The 20,548-nt window shown below is 38.6% G+C and overlaps 1 long non-coding RNA gene across 1 annotated transcript in view; it reads right to left on the reverse strand.

Moving 5' to 3' along the window:
• LOC125921028 (uncharacterized) overlaps positions 1–1,502 on the reverse strand; it is a 100,031-nt gene extending 98,529 nt beyond the window's left edge. Inside the window, exon 1 of the long non-coding RNA XR_007457282.1 lies at positions 1,265–1,502. This is a non-coding gene — a long non-coding RNA (uncharacterized LOC125921028). The remainder of the gene's footprint in view (positions 1–1,264) is intronic.
• Between the last annotated feature and the right edge of the window lie 19,046 nt (positions 1,503–20,548).

Here is a 20,548-nt window from a genome sequence, read left to right on the forward strand (position 1 = left end):
TGATAAAACAAAAACTTTATTTTACTAGAACCCGAAATGCCCTTTAGGAACCCAATAAGGTTAGCACAAGCACCTACACTTCCCCCAGAGACTTGCATTGTGGATACCTGATGCTTTGAAGTGCCAAGCCTTCCCCAATGGTCCTCTCAAGCCCCCCATTTGGACATAATTTATTAACAAGTTGTTCACTTTGACCTAAAGGATTTTACCTTGTCTGGGAAGAAACCATACCCCCACTTGGAAGAGGAATGCAGTTCTAGGGCAAGCACCTAAAGCCTGGAGGGGGGAGGGGAGGGTGAGGGGGATGGGGACATTTCACATACTGCTCTTGGCACCTGGGGAGAGGAGGGAAAGTGAAAAACAGTGGCCTGGGGCCTGGCACCATGCCCACTGCCCAACTGTACTCCACACCCCGACCCAATTCCCTGGACTGAATAGCTACTTTTACCCTTCTTTAGGTCCCGAAGGCCTGGGTCTTTCTCCTTCAGGTTATGATACACAGGGCATGTCCCCTAACCAAAGAAGGCCTAGTAAACCTCTCCCCATCAGTCCATCTTCCCATCTGGAGTATCACCCCTAAAAACAGTCCTTTGGGTCTTGAAGGGTGCTAGTAGTCACAAGTTCCAAGGAAGAGTTCTACCTCAACCACTGACATCTAACGCGTCCTGGGAATTAGTTATCCAAAACTCTCTAACCGCAATGATCTGCAAACAAGGGTCCTTCAACCACAGAACCCCAGTAGAAGCTAACGAGGAAGAGGGAGGGGAGGAGTTTGAGTAAGTAGCTGGGAGAGAAAGCAAGACCGCAATGCCCGAAGCGCCAATTTTGCCTGGGACCCCGCGGCTGCCTCTACTGCCTCACCTTCCCAGACTCACGTTTGGGCTGCGAGGACCTTCACGTGGCACCCTGGGAACTGGCAGATGAGCCCACACCCTTCTTCCTTGAGGGCTTCGGCGATTAGCACACCTAAAAGCAAAGGCACCCCCCTTTCGAAAGACGCCTGTCCAGACCACCGTATCACTGTTCCCCAGGACCTCACTCCGCAAAAGAAAACTCCCGGCTGTCCAGAGTCACTGCGGTCGTTCCCTTACGCTGCTCCCCCTCGCCCCGAAAAAAAATCCTCCTTGCTGCACGTAGGAGCCCCTCTACAACTGGGGAGTCAGGGACAGGCTTCCCAACAAGGGTCCCGACCCCCGAACCCCACCCTCAGAGACTGACTCCCAGGGGCCGCGCCGGGACAAAAGCACGGGGCGGGCTCACTCACCCGCGCGGCGAAGGCGGCCGGGCAGCCAAGGCACCGCGCTTGGCGAGGGCGCCCCGCTGCAGTCGCGCGGCGCGGGCCCCGAGCTCGCTCAGCCGCGGGCAGCCGACCCGGCAGCCGGGGAGACGACGAGGCGCGTCCTGGGCGGGCCGGATGGGACAGGGGGTGAGCGGCCGGCGAGAAAGCAAGTGCGAGAGCGAAGAGCTAATGCGCGTGTGTGCGAGAACTGAGAGCTCGGTGCTCGGGATCGGACTCGGACGGCCGGCAGCGGCTCACACGCGCTGATTTACATGTCATTTGCATAGCGCTCCGGGAATGGCCCGAGGTCCTTCCCGTCACGCCCACCGTCAATGCGCCTCGAAGCCCGGAGCCCTGAATCCCTGAATCCCCGGTAAATCCAGTGCCCGACGCCGAGCCGCCCGGGTCTTCTGGCTGCGGTCAGTGTGTTTTCTCGATTTGTTTTGTATTTTCGCCTGAAGACCACCCGATATGGGACAAAAGAAGTCCGCTCACTGGAAAAACGCAGCGTAGGCTTCAAAATTAATTTCCTTTCTCTCTGATGTGGCGATCAAAAACAACGAATCGAGTAGATCCATCAAAGGGATACAATTTTATTTTTTGGATAAAGTATTAATGCGCCCACTTTTAAAATTAGAACAAGTTATGTGCCATTTTGTTCAATAAGTGAAGAAACACAAATTGTACAATCAGGATAACCTAGTTCTTAAGAGCACGGATTCTGGAGTTGAGAACCCTTCTCTTTATAGCCGCAAAACTTTGGGCAAGTGATTTAGGATCTCTGTTACTCGGTTCTACCTCTCAAATAGAGTTAATCTAAGTGCGTCAAAGGAGTGTGAAGCTTCAATGAGATACGGCAGGTAGAGCTCTTAGGAAAGTACCCTCCATTCAGTTACTGTTAACTTTTTAAAAAATTTTTGTTAATGTTCATTTATTTTTGAGAAAGTGCGAGCGGGGGAGGGGCAGAGAGAAAGGGAAACACAGAATCCCAAGCAGGCTCCAGGCTCTGAGCTGTCAGCACAAGAGTCCTATGTGGGGCTCCAACGCGGGAACCGTAATATGATCTGAGCCAAGTCGGAGGCTTAACCAACTGAGCTACCCCGGTGTCCCCAGTTATTGTTAACTCTTAAATGTGCAAGCATGATCAATGTCTCTTTAACTGAGAGTCAGAGCAAGGAAAGGCACGGAGAGAGAAAAGGAAAGAAGCTATAGAAGGTAAAGAGAAAACGCCCTAAGGTTAGAGATAATATCTGGAAGATTCAGACCAGGGTTTCCCACCCAACTCTGCTGTCAGGCTAACTAGCCCTAGCTCTGAGAAAGCAGTTAATCTTTCTCCCCAGAAGATCCAACTTTGAATGCATTCTTTGAAACGTCCTCTTAGGAATGTTTTGGAGAAACATAAAAAGTTCAACTAGCCATTTCTTTAAAAAAGAAAGGAAGAAAAGAAGAGAAAAGAAAAAGGGAAAGAAAAGAATTAAAGTGTAAAGGTAGCAAAGTCTGTGCTCTGGTGGGAAAAGTCCCAGACTGGCAGACCTAGGTGTTAGACCTGCTTCTAGTACTAGCTTTGCGGAGCTTGCACAAGACACTCACTGTCTCTGGGCCTCAATTTTCTAATCGGTAAAATGGAGACTCCATGGGATTTTTTTTTTCAGGCATCTTTCATCTCTGAAATTTTAGCTCCAGGGTTCCTCTGACACCTTCCCTTCGTTGTGTGTTAAGAATCTCTTACTGGTTTGTAAGATACCTACAAAGTCTTAAAAATATATATATATTTTTTGGCTCACCTAATATTTAGTTTGCACCGGAAATGAAATATATTGTGAAATTTTCTGATCTGTTCACTTGGTGTGTGAGGTAAATATCTTTGCAGTGACTACCACGGTCAACACAGAGAGCTCTGCCAGGCACCTTGCAAGTCTCTCCATTATCCCAGCCTAATAAGAGCCCCCAGTCTCTGTGCTCCTAAAAGCAACCATTAGCCTCGCTTTTTATGTAACCACTTTTGTGGTTGAACATCGGACTTTGGCTCAGGTCACAATCTCCCGGTGTGTGAGTTTGAGCCCTGCAACCTGTTCACTGCTGTCAGCGCAGAGCCTGCTTCAGATCTTCTGTCCCCCACTCTCTGCCCCTTCCCTGCTTGTGCTATCTCTCAAAAATAAATAAATCTTTAAAAAAAATTATATATATATATAGACATATATAGTGATTTTATATATGTAAAGTGATTATACACACACACACACACACACACACACACACACACACATACATTTTGCTAGCTTCTTTGCAGTGTTATCTCCTAAATGCATCTTGCGGCTTGTTTGGTTTCGCTTTTGTTTTTAGCTTGAGGTCCCTTTTAAGTCTTTGTTACAATTATTAGTTGAAGAACTTAGGCCTTTTGACCTGTGGAGTTTCCCACAGTCTGGGAATTGCACTTTTATGGGGCAGTTCAGCATATTCCTGTCCTTTGCTTTTCCTTGAATTTGGCAGCTGATCCAGAGGCTTCACCAGACAGAGGTTTCATCCCTTTTGCAAGATTATAAGTAGTTGTGTAGTCTTTGATCAAGAGGCACATGATATTTGGTTTTGTTCTTTTCTAAGGTTAGCAGCTGTTAATGCTCAATTCTTAGATCCATGAATTCACTGAGGGTTGCAAAATGATGATATTTTAATTCTGTCATTTTGATTTTATCTATTAGCTGAATACGTTTATAAGGTGTTTCCTCTCATCTAATATCTGGTTGCTAGGAGGTAAGTTCATATAGGAAAGTCTGGATAAATATTTGCTTCTTTCTTTTAATTTACCCCATTTTCAAGATAATAAATTGGTTCTGTCATCCCCAGAAGGTAACTTGTAAGTTTCTTTCTTAATATTTTTAAAAATTCATAGATTTAAAGGTATTTGATGGATTGTCATCTATTGCAATTTTAATCCTTATTAAAGCAAAAATTGTCCCTCCCATCTGTAGCCAGTAGGTAACCTCCTTGCTACCTGATGTGACAGGACGTTCCAGGCTCATCATTACACACTTGTTGTCCCAGACATGGAATCATCCATTTCTCCAAGAAGCTCTACTTCCTTTTCTTGACATTTTAAGATGACAATATGGGAACTAGGGGTATTCATTACTACTAGATTGGTAACTGTCTCTAGGCCTTTTCAAAAGATAAAACTAGGATAGAATGCTTCATGAGTTCATATTAATATTTCAAATTCAGTTTCAGGACTATGGGGTTTTTACTTAACCTATTCTGTATTTTCTATATTATACCCTTTCTTTCCTTTCTCACACGTGAAGAATTCTGGTTCTCAAGGATAATGGAATTAAAATATTTACTAATTTGAAATGTACTATTTACAGTGTTGTATAACCATTGCCACTATTTCCAGACCTTTTTCATCATCTCAGATAGAAACTCTGTACATATTAAGCAACAACTCCCCCATACCCCACCCCCTCCAGTCCCTGGTAACCTCCATTCTACTTTGTGTCTCTCAATTTGCCTATTCTAGATACCCCATATAGTTGGACTCATACAATATTTGTCCTTCTATGTGTGTTCGTTTCATTTAAAATAATGCTTTCAAAGGCCATCCATGTTGTACTGTGCACCAAAGAGCTTCATTCCTTTTTATGGCTGAATAACACTCCATTGCACTTTACCTATTCATTCATCTATTGACAGACACTTGGGTTGATTCTACCTTTTGGCTATTGTGAACAATGCCATTATGAATATTGGCATACAAGTATCTGTTTGAGTCCTGTTTTCAACTCTGTTGAATATATATCTAGAAGTGGAATTGCTGGCTCACATGGTAAGTTTATTTATTTGAGGAACCACTAAAAGTTTTAGAGGAAACACCAAACTTTTTCCATAATGTTTGCACCTTTTATATTCTCACCAGCAATGCAGAAGGGTTCCAACTTCTCCTCATCCTCACCAATGTTAAGATTTCTTCTTTCATCCATGTGTTATATAGAAGTGTGTTATTTAATCCCCAAGTATTTTACGATTTTTCAGTTATCTTTCGGTTATTGGTTCCTAGTTCAATTCCACTGTGGTGTGAGAGCAGACATGTGATTTCTATTCTATTTGTTAAATGTGTTTTATGGTCCAGAATATGGTCTTTCAGTGAATGTTCCACGTGAGCTTGAGAAGATTGTTTATTCTGCTGTTACTAGATAAAGTAGTCGATAGATGTCAATTATATCCCGTTGATTGATGGTGTTGTTGAATTCAACTATGTCCTTACTGATTTTCTGACTGCTGATTTGTCCATTTCTGATAGACAGTGATGATGGCTCCTACTATTAGTAGTGGATTCATCTATTTCTCCTTGCAGTTCTGTCATTCTTTGCTTCATGTATTTTGTTGCTCTGTTGTTAGGCACATACATACGTGTTAAGGATTATTACGTCTTCTTGGAGAATTGAATCGGCCATCATTACATGATGCCCTCTTTATCTCCAATGACTTTCTTTGCTCTGAAGTCTGCTCTTTCTGAAATTAATGTAACTATAACTGCGTTTGTAAATTGGTGTTAGCATAGTGTATCTTTCTCCAACCACATATTTTGTATTTATAAGTGTCTTTATATTTAAAGTGTGCTTGTTGCAAACAACATATAGTTGGGTCTTATTTTTTATCTACTGTGAAAATTTCTGTGTTTTAATTTGGCACATTTAGACCATTAATATGCAAAGTGATTGTTGATATAGCTGGATTAATAGCTACCATATTTGCTACTGTTTTCTACTTGTTCCCCTTGTCCTTTTCTCTGATATTCACTGTGAAAGCCACGTTGAGCTACGGGAGGTAAAACTCACAAAAGTGTGGTTCCTTCTTCCCTCCATGTCTGGGATCCTCTGAAGGATTTCGATAGGGATTACATGGATTACTTTGTTAGTGTCATCTTAACAATATGAAGTCTTGCAACCATGAACATAGGATGTCTTCCTATTTATTTACATCTTCTTTAATTTCTTTCAGCAATGGCTTATAGTTTACAGTGTACAAGTCTCACCTTCTTGGTTAAATTTATTCCCAAGTACTTTATGCTTTTTGATGCTATCAAAAATGGAGTTATTAATTTCCTTTTCAGATTGTTCATTGCTGGTGTATAGAAATACAACTGATTTTTTTGCTTGTTGATTTAGTATCTTGCCCTATTATGTCAATTTTATTCCACCTCTAAAAATTTCTTCTTAGAAAGAGTCCTGTCTCAAAAGGGAGACTTAGCTGGTCATTTTTAAGAGTTAATGAGAGCTAAACTGCACCAGTCCTTCCAAATTCTGGCTACTGACTGGAGATGAAGAGGTTTTGCCCAAAGTTCTAGGAAATATCTCACTTAGTCTGATAAAAATGCCATGGTCCAAACACACAAACCCAGCACATACTTCTGGTTTGTCAAGATGAAATAAATCTGCTTCGGAGAGAAACTTGTTTTTTGTTCCTTAAATATCCTGAAATGATGCACGTTAGCTCCTTTGCCCAAAAGCAAGAAACTAGTTGTAGAACACATTCCTTTCCTTGGTGGAGAAGGGGTGTTTTTTTATCTATACTGCCTTCCCAGGAAGTTTAATCTGCAAACCCTGGCCTCCATCTGTCTGTGCATATCCTCTACACTTCCTTCCTATCTCTGGATCCCTTCATTGGCCTGACCCCCTTTGCTACTGGGCCCTTGTTAGGAAAGCCAAAGGAGAAGGAAAGGGAAAGAAGAGAACATAAAATGTCACCATTTATTAATCTTTCATAAGTATAAAATAATAAATGACTCACCTTAGTTTCTGAATTTACTAAATCCACCTAGGTCAGCATTCGTGGATTAAGGCTAAAGACTTGCTGGCTCTCAGTTCTGTCTGCATGTTGTATTCACCTGTGGAGATTTTTAAAACTACTTATGTCTGGGTTCCTCCTCCAGAAATTGATTCAGTTGGTCTGGGGTGTGGCCTGGAAATTATTTTTTTTAATTCCCTGTAATTCTGATATGAGACCAGAGTTGAGAACTACTTATAGCTTAGGTAAAATCCAAAACAGAAAGAACAGTTTAGAAATCAACCAACTGTGCTTCTGTTTGCTCTTCAGTTCTTAAGGCTAATTATTTGTTTGAAGATCAGTGCCTTGACCAGAGGAATGAACATATGAAAATATAGACATACTGAACTCCATAATGTGCTTGTGGATTTGTTCCTGTAAATATTTACTGTAAATTGATTTTCTATTACAGTTGACTCTTGAACAACAAGAGTTTGAACTGCGTGGGCACACTTACATGTAGATTTTTTTTTTATAGTACAATACTGTAAATGCATTTTCTCTTCTTCGTTAATGACATTTTCCCCCCTCTGGCTTACTTTATTGTAACAATACAGTATACAATACATATAACATACAAAATATGTGTTAATTAATTGTTTATGTTATTGGTAAGGCTTCCAGTCAACAGTAGGCTATTAGTAGTTAAGTTTTGGGGGAGTCAAAAGTTATACATGGATTTTTGACTGCATATGGGGCTAGTTCCTCTGACCCCTCAGATTTTTCAAGGGTCAACGGCCTTTAAATCTTATTATTTCATGCATTATCATTATATAATTGAAAAGGTTAGTCTTTGGGGGAAAATATTTGACTACAAAACCAGAAATTAAAATATAATTCCTAAGTCCAGAAAAATGTTTAAATTAATTTTTTAACCATAAAAGTCACAATTCTAATTGGTAGGAAAAGAAATAAAGGAGAGAACAGTTTAGTAGGTAGAAAGTAAAAGGTAACCATCATATCCCCCACAGTTGCACACTGCAATCCCCCCAAGTATCCTGTAGTGAGTATTTCTTGGGTATCTTTCAGGAAAGGGCTATTTTATTAGGTCACTTCTTATAATAACAACTCTAAAATTTAGTCTGTGATGTTGTGGCTAGTATGTTAGAAACAAATTTAATCCAAGTCAATGATTTCAAACTGCAGAACCCCAGAATTCCAGAGGTGACTGGAGTGGATGGATTGGAGACGCAGGCAAGGTTCTCAAGTACTCATCCACTCCTTGTCCAGAGCAACTCTGCTTTTCTTCACTTTACGTATTAGGTTTTCATGTGTGACTTTGCAGAACACTTAAATCTTCTGTTTTATATAGTCAGAAAGAATAACAACAGTTTAAATAAACAGACAAATATGAACTCAAGTGATCACATCCTATTATTTCACATTCTACCTATCGTTCTCCCTCATATTTTACTGCTAAACCTATAGTTTCTCTGTTTGCTCCCCTTCCCAACCAAACACACTGTAGAGGTTTATCTTAGAAACCACAGAAGGAAGTGCTATAAAAATACAGCACAGCAAAGACCACATTTAAGGACCAAATGAGCACATGAAAATCATGGCTGAGAAATCCATCTATAATGTAAAGCACATTTGGGGCATCTCTATGTAAGGCCCTTGATTTACAAATTCGGTAAACTCAGTTTTCTGCATCATGAGAATCTACAACCAGATGATATTATCTACTAAAATTCCTGTGTTTTACAGAAAGGGAAATGGAGGTTAGAGGTAAGTTGTACGTGTCTCTCTCAAATTCTTTGTGTGGAGGGAATATAGTATAGTAGTAAGATCTGAGTCAGCCACTTGGTTTGCATTGAAGCTTTGCCATTAACTAGTTGTGTGATCTTTGACAAGTAACTTAAATTCTTCTGAGTCTTAATTTTCTAACTGTTAAAAATGAGAGAAGTGAAATAAACCATGACTGCTTTATAGGGTTGTTTTGAAGGCTGAATGAGAAGATACACTGCAAAGCATACCAGCAAAGTCCTTGATACCTAATCATTGTTCCACAGATGGTAACTATTATTCTGAAGAGTATCAATTAGTTATTCAATCCTGCCATGCCAAATTCAATACTCTGGCCTCTGATGGGCAGAAATTTTCCATTATTTGTGAATATACAAAGTGAATAAATGGGTATATTTATTGTATTACTTACCTGTGGAAATTTTTTAAAAGGTAGTCATTGCAAAACAAAACAACAAAACTGTATCATAACAACAAAATGGAATTTCTAAGAGGAAAAGAAAATAACAGAATAAATCCTTCTTTAGGAAATTTTTGCTCTGGATTTACCCCTGCATATTTTATAATGGCCTCCTATAGGTCCATGTACCCACTGGAAAAACTGGTCAATTAAGTCAAGAACCCTCACATAAACAGAAGCCTGACATTAAGAGGTTGGCTAAAACAATAATGTTCCAGATTCCTCTTCTTTGTAGGTCTTCCAGGACTCATCTGGTCATTCTTCCTACCACCAGCAAGACCATACCTAAATGGTCTTAGGTGCATATAGTCCTTTCCTTTCTGATAATATGAGAAGCAGACTTCAGTTATGAGTTCCAGTGACTGGACATTCTGTCTGGAAAGTTTTTTCTTATGTCTACGTAATCATTAATGCTGCTAATAAAATCCACTCAAATCATGACAGTGACAGCAATTCTAAATACTTATAGATTTAACAAGATAGACTCAGGATCTATACTGAAAAAAACTGGAAAAAGAACATAACTATTAAAACAAAAAAAAAAACAAGATTTGAATACATTGAAAGTTATATTATGTTCCTAGAAGGAAAGAAAATATAAAACTGTTAATACTAATAAATTTATTTTTTAAGTTTATTTTGAGAGGGTGAGCACGTGAGCAGGGGAGGGGCAGAGTGAGAGAGAGGCAGAGAGAGAGAATCCCAAGCAGCCTCCATGCTGCCAGCGCAGAGCCTGATGCGGAGCTTTATCTCACAAATTGTGAGATCATGACCTGAGCTGAAGTCAAGAGTCAGATGTTTAACCGACTGAGCCACCCGGGCACCCCTCTAGTAAATTTAATATATACATTTTATGTAGTTCCGATTATAATTCTAACAGTGTTTTTCTTGGAATTCGGTAAAATGGTTCTAAAGTTCACATGGGAAATGAATGCCAAAGAAGAGCTAATACAACTAAAAAATGTAAGAAAAGAGAGTGTGTATGGGGAGGGGCTTACTAAGATATCAGTTGTATGATAAACTTTACGTATTCAAATCGATATGGCATTTGTGGAACAGAATAAATAATTGCTAATTACATGACACTGGTTATTAGAAATGTGCCAAAGTGGTAGCTCAATGGGGAAAAGATGAAGTATTAAAAAAAAAAGTATAGGCACAACTGGCTACCCATCTGAAAGAAAATAAAAATGGACTATATTCAAAAGTAAATTACAATGGATTAAAGATTTAAATATAAAGGGAAAATAATTTTAAAACTTGAAAAAAAATCTAAGAGATTACATGAACAATCTATGGTTTGGGGAGACTTTCCTTACTAAGAACCAAGAAACTATAAAATAAAAGACATATTTGACCATATACAAATAATTTTTTTCTTTCTGGTATAGCAAAAGGTACTAAAACAAAGTTAATAACAATCAAGATATTAGGGAAAATGTTTGTGCAACTATATTCTTGCAAAGGATTCCTTTCTATACAAAGCACCCTTAAAACCTGATAAGATAAAACCAACAACTAAATAGAAAATTGTGCAAAAGACACAAACAATTCACTAGTGAGTAAAGTCAAAAGCCCAATAAACATGAATATGCCCAAATTCACTAGAAATTAAAGAAATAAAAATGAAAGCAACATAAAATGATTGTTACCCATCAAACTGGCACACATAAAAATAGCCATAGTAAAGCTTCCACTGATCAATTTAAGTATCAGTAAGAATCATAATTGCAATGAATTGAAACACATGAAATAAGTTTAATCCATGAATTTATAATGATACTAAAAAACATGTCGCCAATTGAAGAATGCCTGGAAACCAATTCATTATTTTGAAAACTGGTAAAAACCTGGAAAGAACCTAGCATTTTTCTTGTCTAATGCATATAAACTGTCTCATTGGGCAACCAAAAAGCAGAGTTGAGAAAGTTTTTACATCCTAAATGAAAAAGGACAGAGTTGGACTATCATCATTTTGCAACCCTAATGTATCTTGACACAGAGCATCAATGGTTGCTAACATCAAAAAGGGAGAGATAATCAGATATCATGTGACTTTGATGGAGGAACAGATACCATCTATGAATTATTCTTGCCATAAAGGTCAAACCTGAATCTGACCAAACCTTTACATTCCACTAACAATTCACAGGAAATAACTAGGACAAGGAATACACTCCATTATAACATAGGGGTGCAATCTGCAAAATTCAGACTGTGGGAAACTTTACAGCACTGATACCCTGGTTCTTCCAACAAATAAATTGTAAGGAACAAAAGATGGAGGAGGAAACTATAAATTAAAAAGGACATAAAGACTTTAATTAATTGCAATTTGTGGGTCTTATTTGAATTTCTGCCCAAACAAAATATAAACACCATTTGAATATTTCAAAAATCATTAATTTTTAAAGGTATGATAATATTATACTTATTTTATATTTTAGAAATACATCTTTACTTATACTTATGGCTGGAATAATATGGTATCTAGGCTTTGCTTTAGCATATATGAAACAGGATAAATGGATGAGACAGGATTGGCCATGGATAGATGGTGGTTGAGACTGACTGATGGGAACATGAGAATTTATTATACTATTTGCCTACTCTATGCATATTTGAAATTCTCCATGATAAAAAGTAAACACACACACACATACACATACACAAAGCCATAGTGCCTATTGCTGTTTGCTGGTAGTGTGATGAAGGCAATTCTCACATGTTGTTGGCAGGAATGTAAAGTGGTACAGCCTTTTTAGAAGGCAATTTGGCAAGATCTATTTTGAAAGATACGTATCTCTGGTGACCCAGAGATTCTACTTCTGGGATGCTATTCCTTAGAAATAGAAATAGAGAATAGAAACACATGAGGCTGCATGACAAGTATGTTTGCTGTGAGAATGTTCCTGGGGGACCTCAAACTGGAAACAAAGTGAATCACAGAAGATTTGGGGACTGGCCCACTCTCCCTCCAATTAACACTTTTCTTTTTCTTTTTTTTATTCTTCTTTTTTTAATGTTTATTTATTTTTGAGAGACAGAGAGAGAGAGAGAGAGAGAGAGAGAGTCTGAAACAGGCTCCAGGCTCTAAGTTTTCAGCACAGAGCCCAACACGGCTCAAACTTAGGAACGGTGAGATCATGACCTGAGACAAAATCAGATGCTTAACCAACTGAGCCACCCAGTTGCCCCCAGTTAACACTTTTCTTGTGTGTCTATTTTGCAGAGACTGGAAAGCTAAAGACATATTTCCCAGACTCTTTTGAAGCTAGGGGTTTAGATTGGGATTTAATTTTGCCAATCATTAGTGCCAGTGCAGATCTGACTGACACAGTCTAGGTCTGGAGTCAAAAGTTCTGGTGGCAGCTACCTGATCCCCAGGTTACAGCTAAAGTGGAATGATTCTGGAACCAGCAACTGGGACAGCATCTTCCTGACTTTGATGGATACAGATGTCCCCTTGGGCGATAGGTTCTGTGGGACTGCTATGGGAGCCATTCCTGAAAGCCCAGCCTAGAGTTTGCCTCTTGGGTCCCTCTAATAATTTTTTAAGTCCTGAGTTCCCCACATTAAATCCTTTTCTACTTAAGATAACTAATTTCTTTATTTTACAATGAGTCAAACTGTTGAATAAATTATAGTATTATATTTCCATATCATGGAATATTAAGCAGCCATTGAAAAGAATAAATTGGATGCATACTGAATGACTTTCTGGTCATCTAGAGGGATTTTCATAGGTACTTCTAAGTGTGAGAAAATAAAAATAGAGAAAAATGAGTATAACATGACCCATTTTTGTAAAATAATGATTAAGTCCCTGAAATCCCCATGAATCCATGTAAGATTTTATGAGCATGGAGAAAATACTGGGTTATGAATATAGGTTACAGGCATATAGCTAGGGAATAGAAAAGGTGCTAATATGGGAAGAGGAAGTGGAGAGGGAAGGTACTGATGAAAAAAATAGCAAGCACAATATGATCCTATATATATATATATATATATATATATATATATACACACACACATTTATTTGTCTATGTATATTGCATGCATAAAGAATGCTTGAATGGAAAACCAACATGTCTCAGGATGTCAGCATGATGAAATTTTAGGTGGGATTTACTTTCTTCATATATTTATATAAAGATCAAATTTTTACAATGACCATTTGGTTTTTTGTTTTTGGGGGTTTCTTTGTATGATCAGAAAAAATAAAAGTATTTTCACTGTGGGAAAAAAAAAGTCCAAAAAAAGTGATTTACAATAGTAGTAAAAGCTATAAGGTACCTACAAATAAATCCCACAAAATTTTAACAAGATCTTTATGGGGCAAATAAATGGAGCATTATACAATATTAATGGATTAAAGTTCTCGGTATAATAAAGATGGCAATTCTCCAAATTAACCTATAAATTCAGAGCAATTCCAATAAAATCTCAAGAGGATTTTTCATAGAACTTGACAAACTGATCCCTGAATTCACACAGAAGAGTAAAGGGCCCAGAATAGCCAAGACAATTTACAAGATGAATGAGAAAGGATCACCCTATCAGATTTCAAGACACTATAAATCTGCAATAATTAGAAATGTCCTATTGCACAGAGGCAGATAATGCCTCAGTGAAACAGACTTGAGGGAGCAGCAAGGAACCCACAGATATTGCAGAACATGGTGAGTGACAGAGGTGATATTACACATTATTGGGAAGGACAAGATGACAAACAAACATAGGTTGCTGGCCTCCTTTCACAATTCACCCTAGAAATGCTACAGAAGTGATGGGTGGGTTAATGAACAAGAGAATATCATATTAAAACATTGAGAAACATTCAGGAAGAGAGGAAGTGGCTTTGTTCCAGGATATATTTGGACAATGGCACCTTAGAATAGAAGAAGGCAAGGCAGAGGACAGGTTGTAGAAGAACAATTTTATTGTATTTTCTTCCCTCCCCCACACTGTTCTGGGTGTGTCACTGCTCACCTTGTCACTTCTGTGGAACAGAAGAGTAATGCTAGCACAGCACTACTGGATGGAAGAATAATACTATGGCACAGCTGCAGTCTTGCCGGTGGAGAGCGGCTAACACCAGGTGTAGATCAATGTTTTGACCCTGGAGCAATCCTTACTCCTATCCCAATAGTAAGGAAGGAAATCTTGAAAAAGAGCAGAGCTGAGGGAGAAGATACAGGAAAAACCAGGTCACGAGGGTAGGTAAATAGGGAGTGATCAAATCCAGACTGAAATAACAGAAGTCATCAGTCTAAGGAATATTTCCTGCCACACATTGTATAAACTCATCACGAGAGGTCTTAGAGTATGGATTTCAGTCTCTTCTCCCAGGTATGAACTGCCTGTCTAGTAGCTAGTATTCCCAAATATGAAACTATAGGGGGAAAGAATGATACAAATGAGGTACACATGCTTAATGGTCCATGCTAAAGAGAACAGAATCAATAGATCAGACAAAGATTTACAATATACAGAATAATAAATATATTGAACAAGATAAGAAGAGTATTAGAAATATGAAACATGAATAACATAACAATTGAAATTAAGAATTCAATAAATGAATTTATCAGCAAAATATAGATGAAGAAAAAATTACTAAGATGAAAGACCAGATCAGGAAACTTTCCACATAAAAGTTAAGAATAGACAAAAAGATGGCAGGGGCACCTGGGTGGCTGTCGGTTAAGCGGCTGACTTCGGCTCAGGTCACGATCTCGCGGTCGGTGAGTTTGAGCCCCGCGTCGGGCTCTGTGCTGACAGCTCGGCGCCTGAAGCCTGTTTCAGATTCTGTGTCTCCCTCTCTCTCTGCCCCTCCCCTGTTCATGCTCTGTCTCTCTCTGTCTCAAAAATAAATAAACGTTAAAAAAAAAAAATTAAAAAAAAAAAAAAGATGGCAAAAATAAGAGAAAAGTTAAGAGACATGAAGGTTTGAAGTAAAAACTTAATACAGATCACAGCAGGAGACAGGAAAACAAATTATAAGGAAATACCAGAAGAAATACTGAGAATTTTCCAGAATTAGAAAAAGGTGTAAAATTATTGATTTAAAGAGTTCATAGAGCACTAATAGGGGACACTTAAAAACACACAGACACAGGGGCACCTGGGTAGCTGGGTTAAGCTTCTGACTTCAGCTCAGGTCATGATCTCATAGTTCGTAGATTTAAGCCCCGAGTCAGGCTCTGTGCTGACAGCTCAGAGCCTGGAACCTGCTTTAGATTCTGTCTCTCTCCCCACACACCCCCTTCTCTCTGCCCCTCCCCCACTCACGCGAGTGTGCATGCTCTTTCAAAAATAAATAAACATTTTAAAATATTAAAAAACCCACACAGACACACACTATACTGTCATATTCATTAGAGTGAAATTGAAGATCAAATCCAGAGAAAATTCTAAAGGCTTCCAGAGAGACAAATTATATCACCTTCAAAGCAATAAGGATCTATGACAGGCTTCTTGCTAGCCACACTGGGAGCCAGAAGACAACGGTGTAGTGTAATATGCAAAGTGCTGAAGGAAAACAAATTTGAACCTAGGATTTTATAACAAAACTATCATGTTTTAATTTTATTGATTTTCCCTTCATTTCTGAGATGGCTTAATTTTTGTCTTTCTTTTCTTTCCTAAGCTCTGCTAGCATCTGCTTCATCAGCTATTGTCTCATCTTGTCCTTAAACTCTTGCTTCTCTGCTCAATGATCTTGATTTGAGTAGTTATTTACTATATAATATAATAGCTTATATAATACTATATAATACTATATAATACTATATAATATAATAACTTAATAGCTATTAAGTCAGTTTTAAAAATTCATGGTCAACTATTTAGTCACAACTTGTATCTATTCTATGGCAACATTTTTCTGGTGGTTTTCGGTTTATAATTTGATTTTCCTATTTCTTTCATTTTCTTCTCTCAAAATATTTTAGTATAGATTCTCTGCTAGTTCTTTTTGATGACTCATTTTTTGAAGCACATAAGGAAGTTTTCCCTGGATCAGCTATCTGCAGAATGCTTGTGTGTAAGAAGGGTTAGAATTTTCCTTAATGTTCAGAGTTCTGTGCAGTGATTTGTTAAGTGTTTCTTCTCTATATCGTTAATAGGCATCTGTGTGTTTTCCCCTAACATAAAGCCTATGAATCTTCTTCTTGTGTCATAAACTAAGGATTTAAAATTTCTCTCTTTTGGGTGAGTTGTTCATCGTTGAGAAGTATGCTTTACTAGCTCTTTCTTCTTCTATCTGGAGTCATAGCATCTTCCCTCTATTCCCTCTCATATGAACCCTGCTTGAAGACTATTACTTTTGGCAACACTTCTAATCTGTGGCCTGGTTTTAGATCTGTCTCCTGTTTTCCCCCACAAATGGTATTTGTACTCCTCTTGTTCATTTTGATTTCTACAAAAGAAGGGAAAAGGACAACTTTACACTACCATCTTCACACTGAAATCCAATGGAAACTCTTGTTTAAATGTGAGGGTGAAATTAAGATATTCAGTCATTAGAAAGTCACCACACAAAGATACTCTTTGAAAGTGACATCATCCAGAAGAAAAATAAATATAGGACAGCAATGCAAAGCTAAACTTCGATATGACGCCAACACGGTTTGAGTGTCTATCAGAGCTACATGCCTACTTCCTTGGAAATTCCTTTGGTATTGGGAGCCCTCTGCTCGGAAAATACAGCATTTTGAGCTGGAGAGTCTTCAAGATCTCATCTCCTCATTTGGCAGTTTCTGGGGCCCAAGGTTCCTCAGAGGCACACTTTGTGTGCACTTTGTGCTCAATGTGTAGAACACAGTAGAGATATAATAAGTTATAAATAAATGAAGGTCACATAGAATATGAAGAGTCACTTGATCATCTGACTCATGATGCAGAGCTCTTGCTCTTCTAATGCATTGTTATTAAAATGACGTTATCCACTGAAATATCCATGTTATCCCATGAAATATCACTGCTAAGTGTCTTATATTCATCAATGATCTCTCCTGACCTTTCCTCAATCTTTGGCCAAAGATACAAAACTACAATTTAAATTCTCATATGCTTTCTGGGTAAGTTAGGGGTTGAAGGAGTTGCTTTATGCATTAGTCATCCATTATTACAGAAATCTGATCAGATGGATTTTTAATACAGTTGGGATGGGGAGAGGGAAGAGATGATGACAGAGGGCTCAGTTCTCTGGTGAAAAAATGATCATTAGCATTGTGGTGTGGGAAGAATGGAGAGGTGGCATATAGGTCACTGCTCTAAATAGTGAAGACCTACTTACTCACATATTTATGTATTAACTTGTTCTAGTAGTGTCTCATCTTCCACCAATCTCCCTACCCTAAGACAGCAAGTCTGATGATACTGACCTAAAAAAAAAAAAATTAATTTTCTCTCCATCCAGTTAGTCTCTGGATTTGAAACTTTATTTTCCCTTTACTTCTTTCTTATCACCAAACCACAAACAAATTACTACCCTCTGAGAAGGTCTGTTCTGCTTGTTTTGGAGCTGCTTAGTTTGAAATATTTGATTCTCCTAGCCTACCCCATTCTAGGCCTAGAGCTCACAGCCAAGTACAGAATAATCTGGAAAGGATGGTGGGGTAAATATGTACCTTGGCTGTGTGTTCCCTACTGAGCAGTGGACATTTCTTGTTGTAGATCTTAACAAATGTGTACTCCTACAGCTCCAAAGGGCACCAAAATTTCCTCCCGGATAGTTTGTGATGCCTCTGCATATCTTTTTGAAGTGTTCATGGAGAAATGAACACTTTAATCCTTTAGGCTGAGTAGATGGTAGTACTGGGGTCCTGGAAATGTCAGAATTCACTGTGAATGCCAGTGTTGATAGGAGAAAAACTCATGTAACTTTCTCCACCTACTTTAAAAACAAGTTTAAATAGTGACTTCTGTTGAAATTAGCCAAGTTATTGGTTGGAGGATTGTCTTACCAGTATTATGCCAAATGCAAAACAGAGATTTTAAAAACATTGTGTGCCTTTCAGAAAGCAAAAGTAAAACCTTAAGTATCTAGTACAGTATATACACAGGTACATAGATCAACTATATATAGTGATCATTATCATCTATTTAGTGTTCATAATTCACAAAGTGGTTTTTACTTAATCCTTATGATAAATTCCAGGAGCAATTTTTATTTATTTATTTATTCATTCATTCATTCATTCATTCCATATTAGACCATACTAGTAGAGAAAGAATGCCATATAGCTAGATTCTGGTGACAGATTTGGGGCCCTGGGACTCAAATGGTCATGAGAGTTAGCTGATATCAGGGAAATTTTGACAAAAGTAGACTGAAAATCGCAATATCTGTTCAAGGATTTAGTTGTGTGGCTTTGAGCAAGGGTCTTTAAAATATTTTTTTGGTTTCAGTTTCCATATTTCTAAAAATGAGATTGGAATAGAGAATCATAAGGTCCCTTTTATCTATAAAAGTCACTGTAAAAAATAAAGCAAAAATTATCCACAATCTTTTTTATACCAGGAGTATTTCAAACTTCTAAGTATAGAATGCTAATAGAAATGGTGATGTTCAAAAATTAGTCCTGTGATAGAATTAATAGAACAGTAATATCAGAATTTTTTTTTTTTTTTTTTTTTTTTGAGACAGAGAGAGACAGAGCATGAACGGGGGAGGGGCAGAGAGAGAGGGAGACACAGAATCGGAAGCAGGCTCCAGGCTCTGGGCCATCAGCCCAGAGCCTGACGCGGGGCTCGAACTCACGGACCACAAGATCGTGACCTGAGCTGAAGTTGGACGCTCAACCAACTGAGCCACCCAGGCGCCCCAATATCAGAATTTTTGAATCATAGGTGACAAATAATGACCTCCTTTCTATAAATCTTCTCTAGAGTTGACAGGGCCATCCCATTGATAGGGAAATGGCCTTTTCACTTCATCTGAAGTTCTACATACCCTGAGCATAACCTCCACAGCTGACTAATTGAAAGATGTCTAGTCAAAATGCTAGAATACAATATTAAAAAGAACGTCAAATCATGGAATGACCAAAGAACTTTTAGTCAAATCCTCACATTTTATAACTGGAGAACAAAGTTCACACAGAGAAACAGTAGCAGAACCTGAATCTAGGTCTCCTGATGCCCAGTCTGCCTCTTTTCATGGTCCTTTACGGCCTCTATGAACAGTCCTGGCTTCAAGGACAAGTGAGTTTGTGGTAAATGTGAACTGTGGGGCAGCTGAGACCACTTGGTTGGTCAGAACCTCAGCTTTGAAGAACTGCTCACCAGCTGGACAGGAGCTGGGTCCCCCTGACCTGTCCTAATACGATGCTACTCAACACCAAGAACGACCATGTGAATACTATTTGGAAATGAACTATAGCCCTAATATGATCTGTAGTAGAATATAATGGCTAAAACAACTTTAACAAGATTTTAGGAAGTGATAATCTAATTGCATTCTGCTTGATAACATCACATCTGGAGTTCATCTGCTCATTGCTGGATTTAAGTTTTAAGATATTGACAAACTAGAGGACATCAAGACAAGGCAAGCAGGATGGCAAGGGCTCTCTAAATGTTGTTGTAAATCAGGTTATACAGTGCCCTCCAGTTTTCAAAGTGCTTTGCCTACATTTATCCCTCCCACAAGGTGGTAAAGTAGGCTGGTAGGATAAATTATCCCTGCAATGGTGACAGAGTTAAATAAACGTTTCACCCTATCTCCCCTTCTAAATATTAAAAAAATCTGTGGCTTCTCCACAGCACAAGCAGTGTGCAGATGTTTGCTAAACAAATGAATTTTGCTTCAGAAGTGAATAAAGGGAATAAAGAATAAAAAATACAGGGAGGTTAATGCCAGGGGCTTAGATGTGTGTAATAAAGCTATCAACTGTTGCATGAACTTGCCGACATCAAGAGAAAATCAAGTGAAGCCGAGATGACCATTTGTCAGGGATTTAGTTAAGTCCAACAATTGTTATGAACTGCTTACTATATGACAGGCACCAAGTGCCATGAGGGGTGTCAAAAATGAATAAATCCTGGTCCCTACCCTTGAGAAGCATGCAGGGTAGGAAAGGTTGATATGTAAACTGATACATGCATCATTGGAGGCATATACAAGGTACAGGTACTACCCCAAGGTAGTACCAGGGGTTTGAAGAATGAGGAAGAATTTGTCAGGAGGAGCCTGGACAAAAGGGTGGTCCAGGCAAAAGGAATATATGTGG

This window comes from Panthera uncia, chromosome C2 (genome assembly GCF_023721935.1).
Source record: "Panthera uncia isolate 11264 chromosome C2, Puncia_PCG_1.0, whole genome shotgun sequence".
NCBI classification, from domain to species: Eukaryota; Metazoa; Chordata; class Mammalia; order Carnivora; family Felidae; genus Panthera; species Panthera uncia.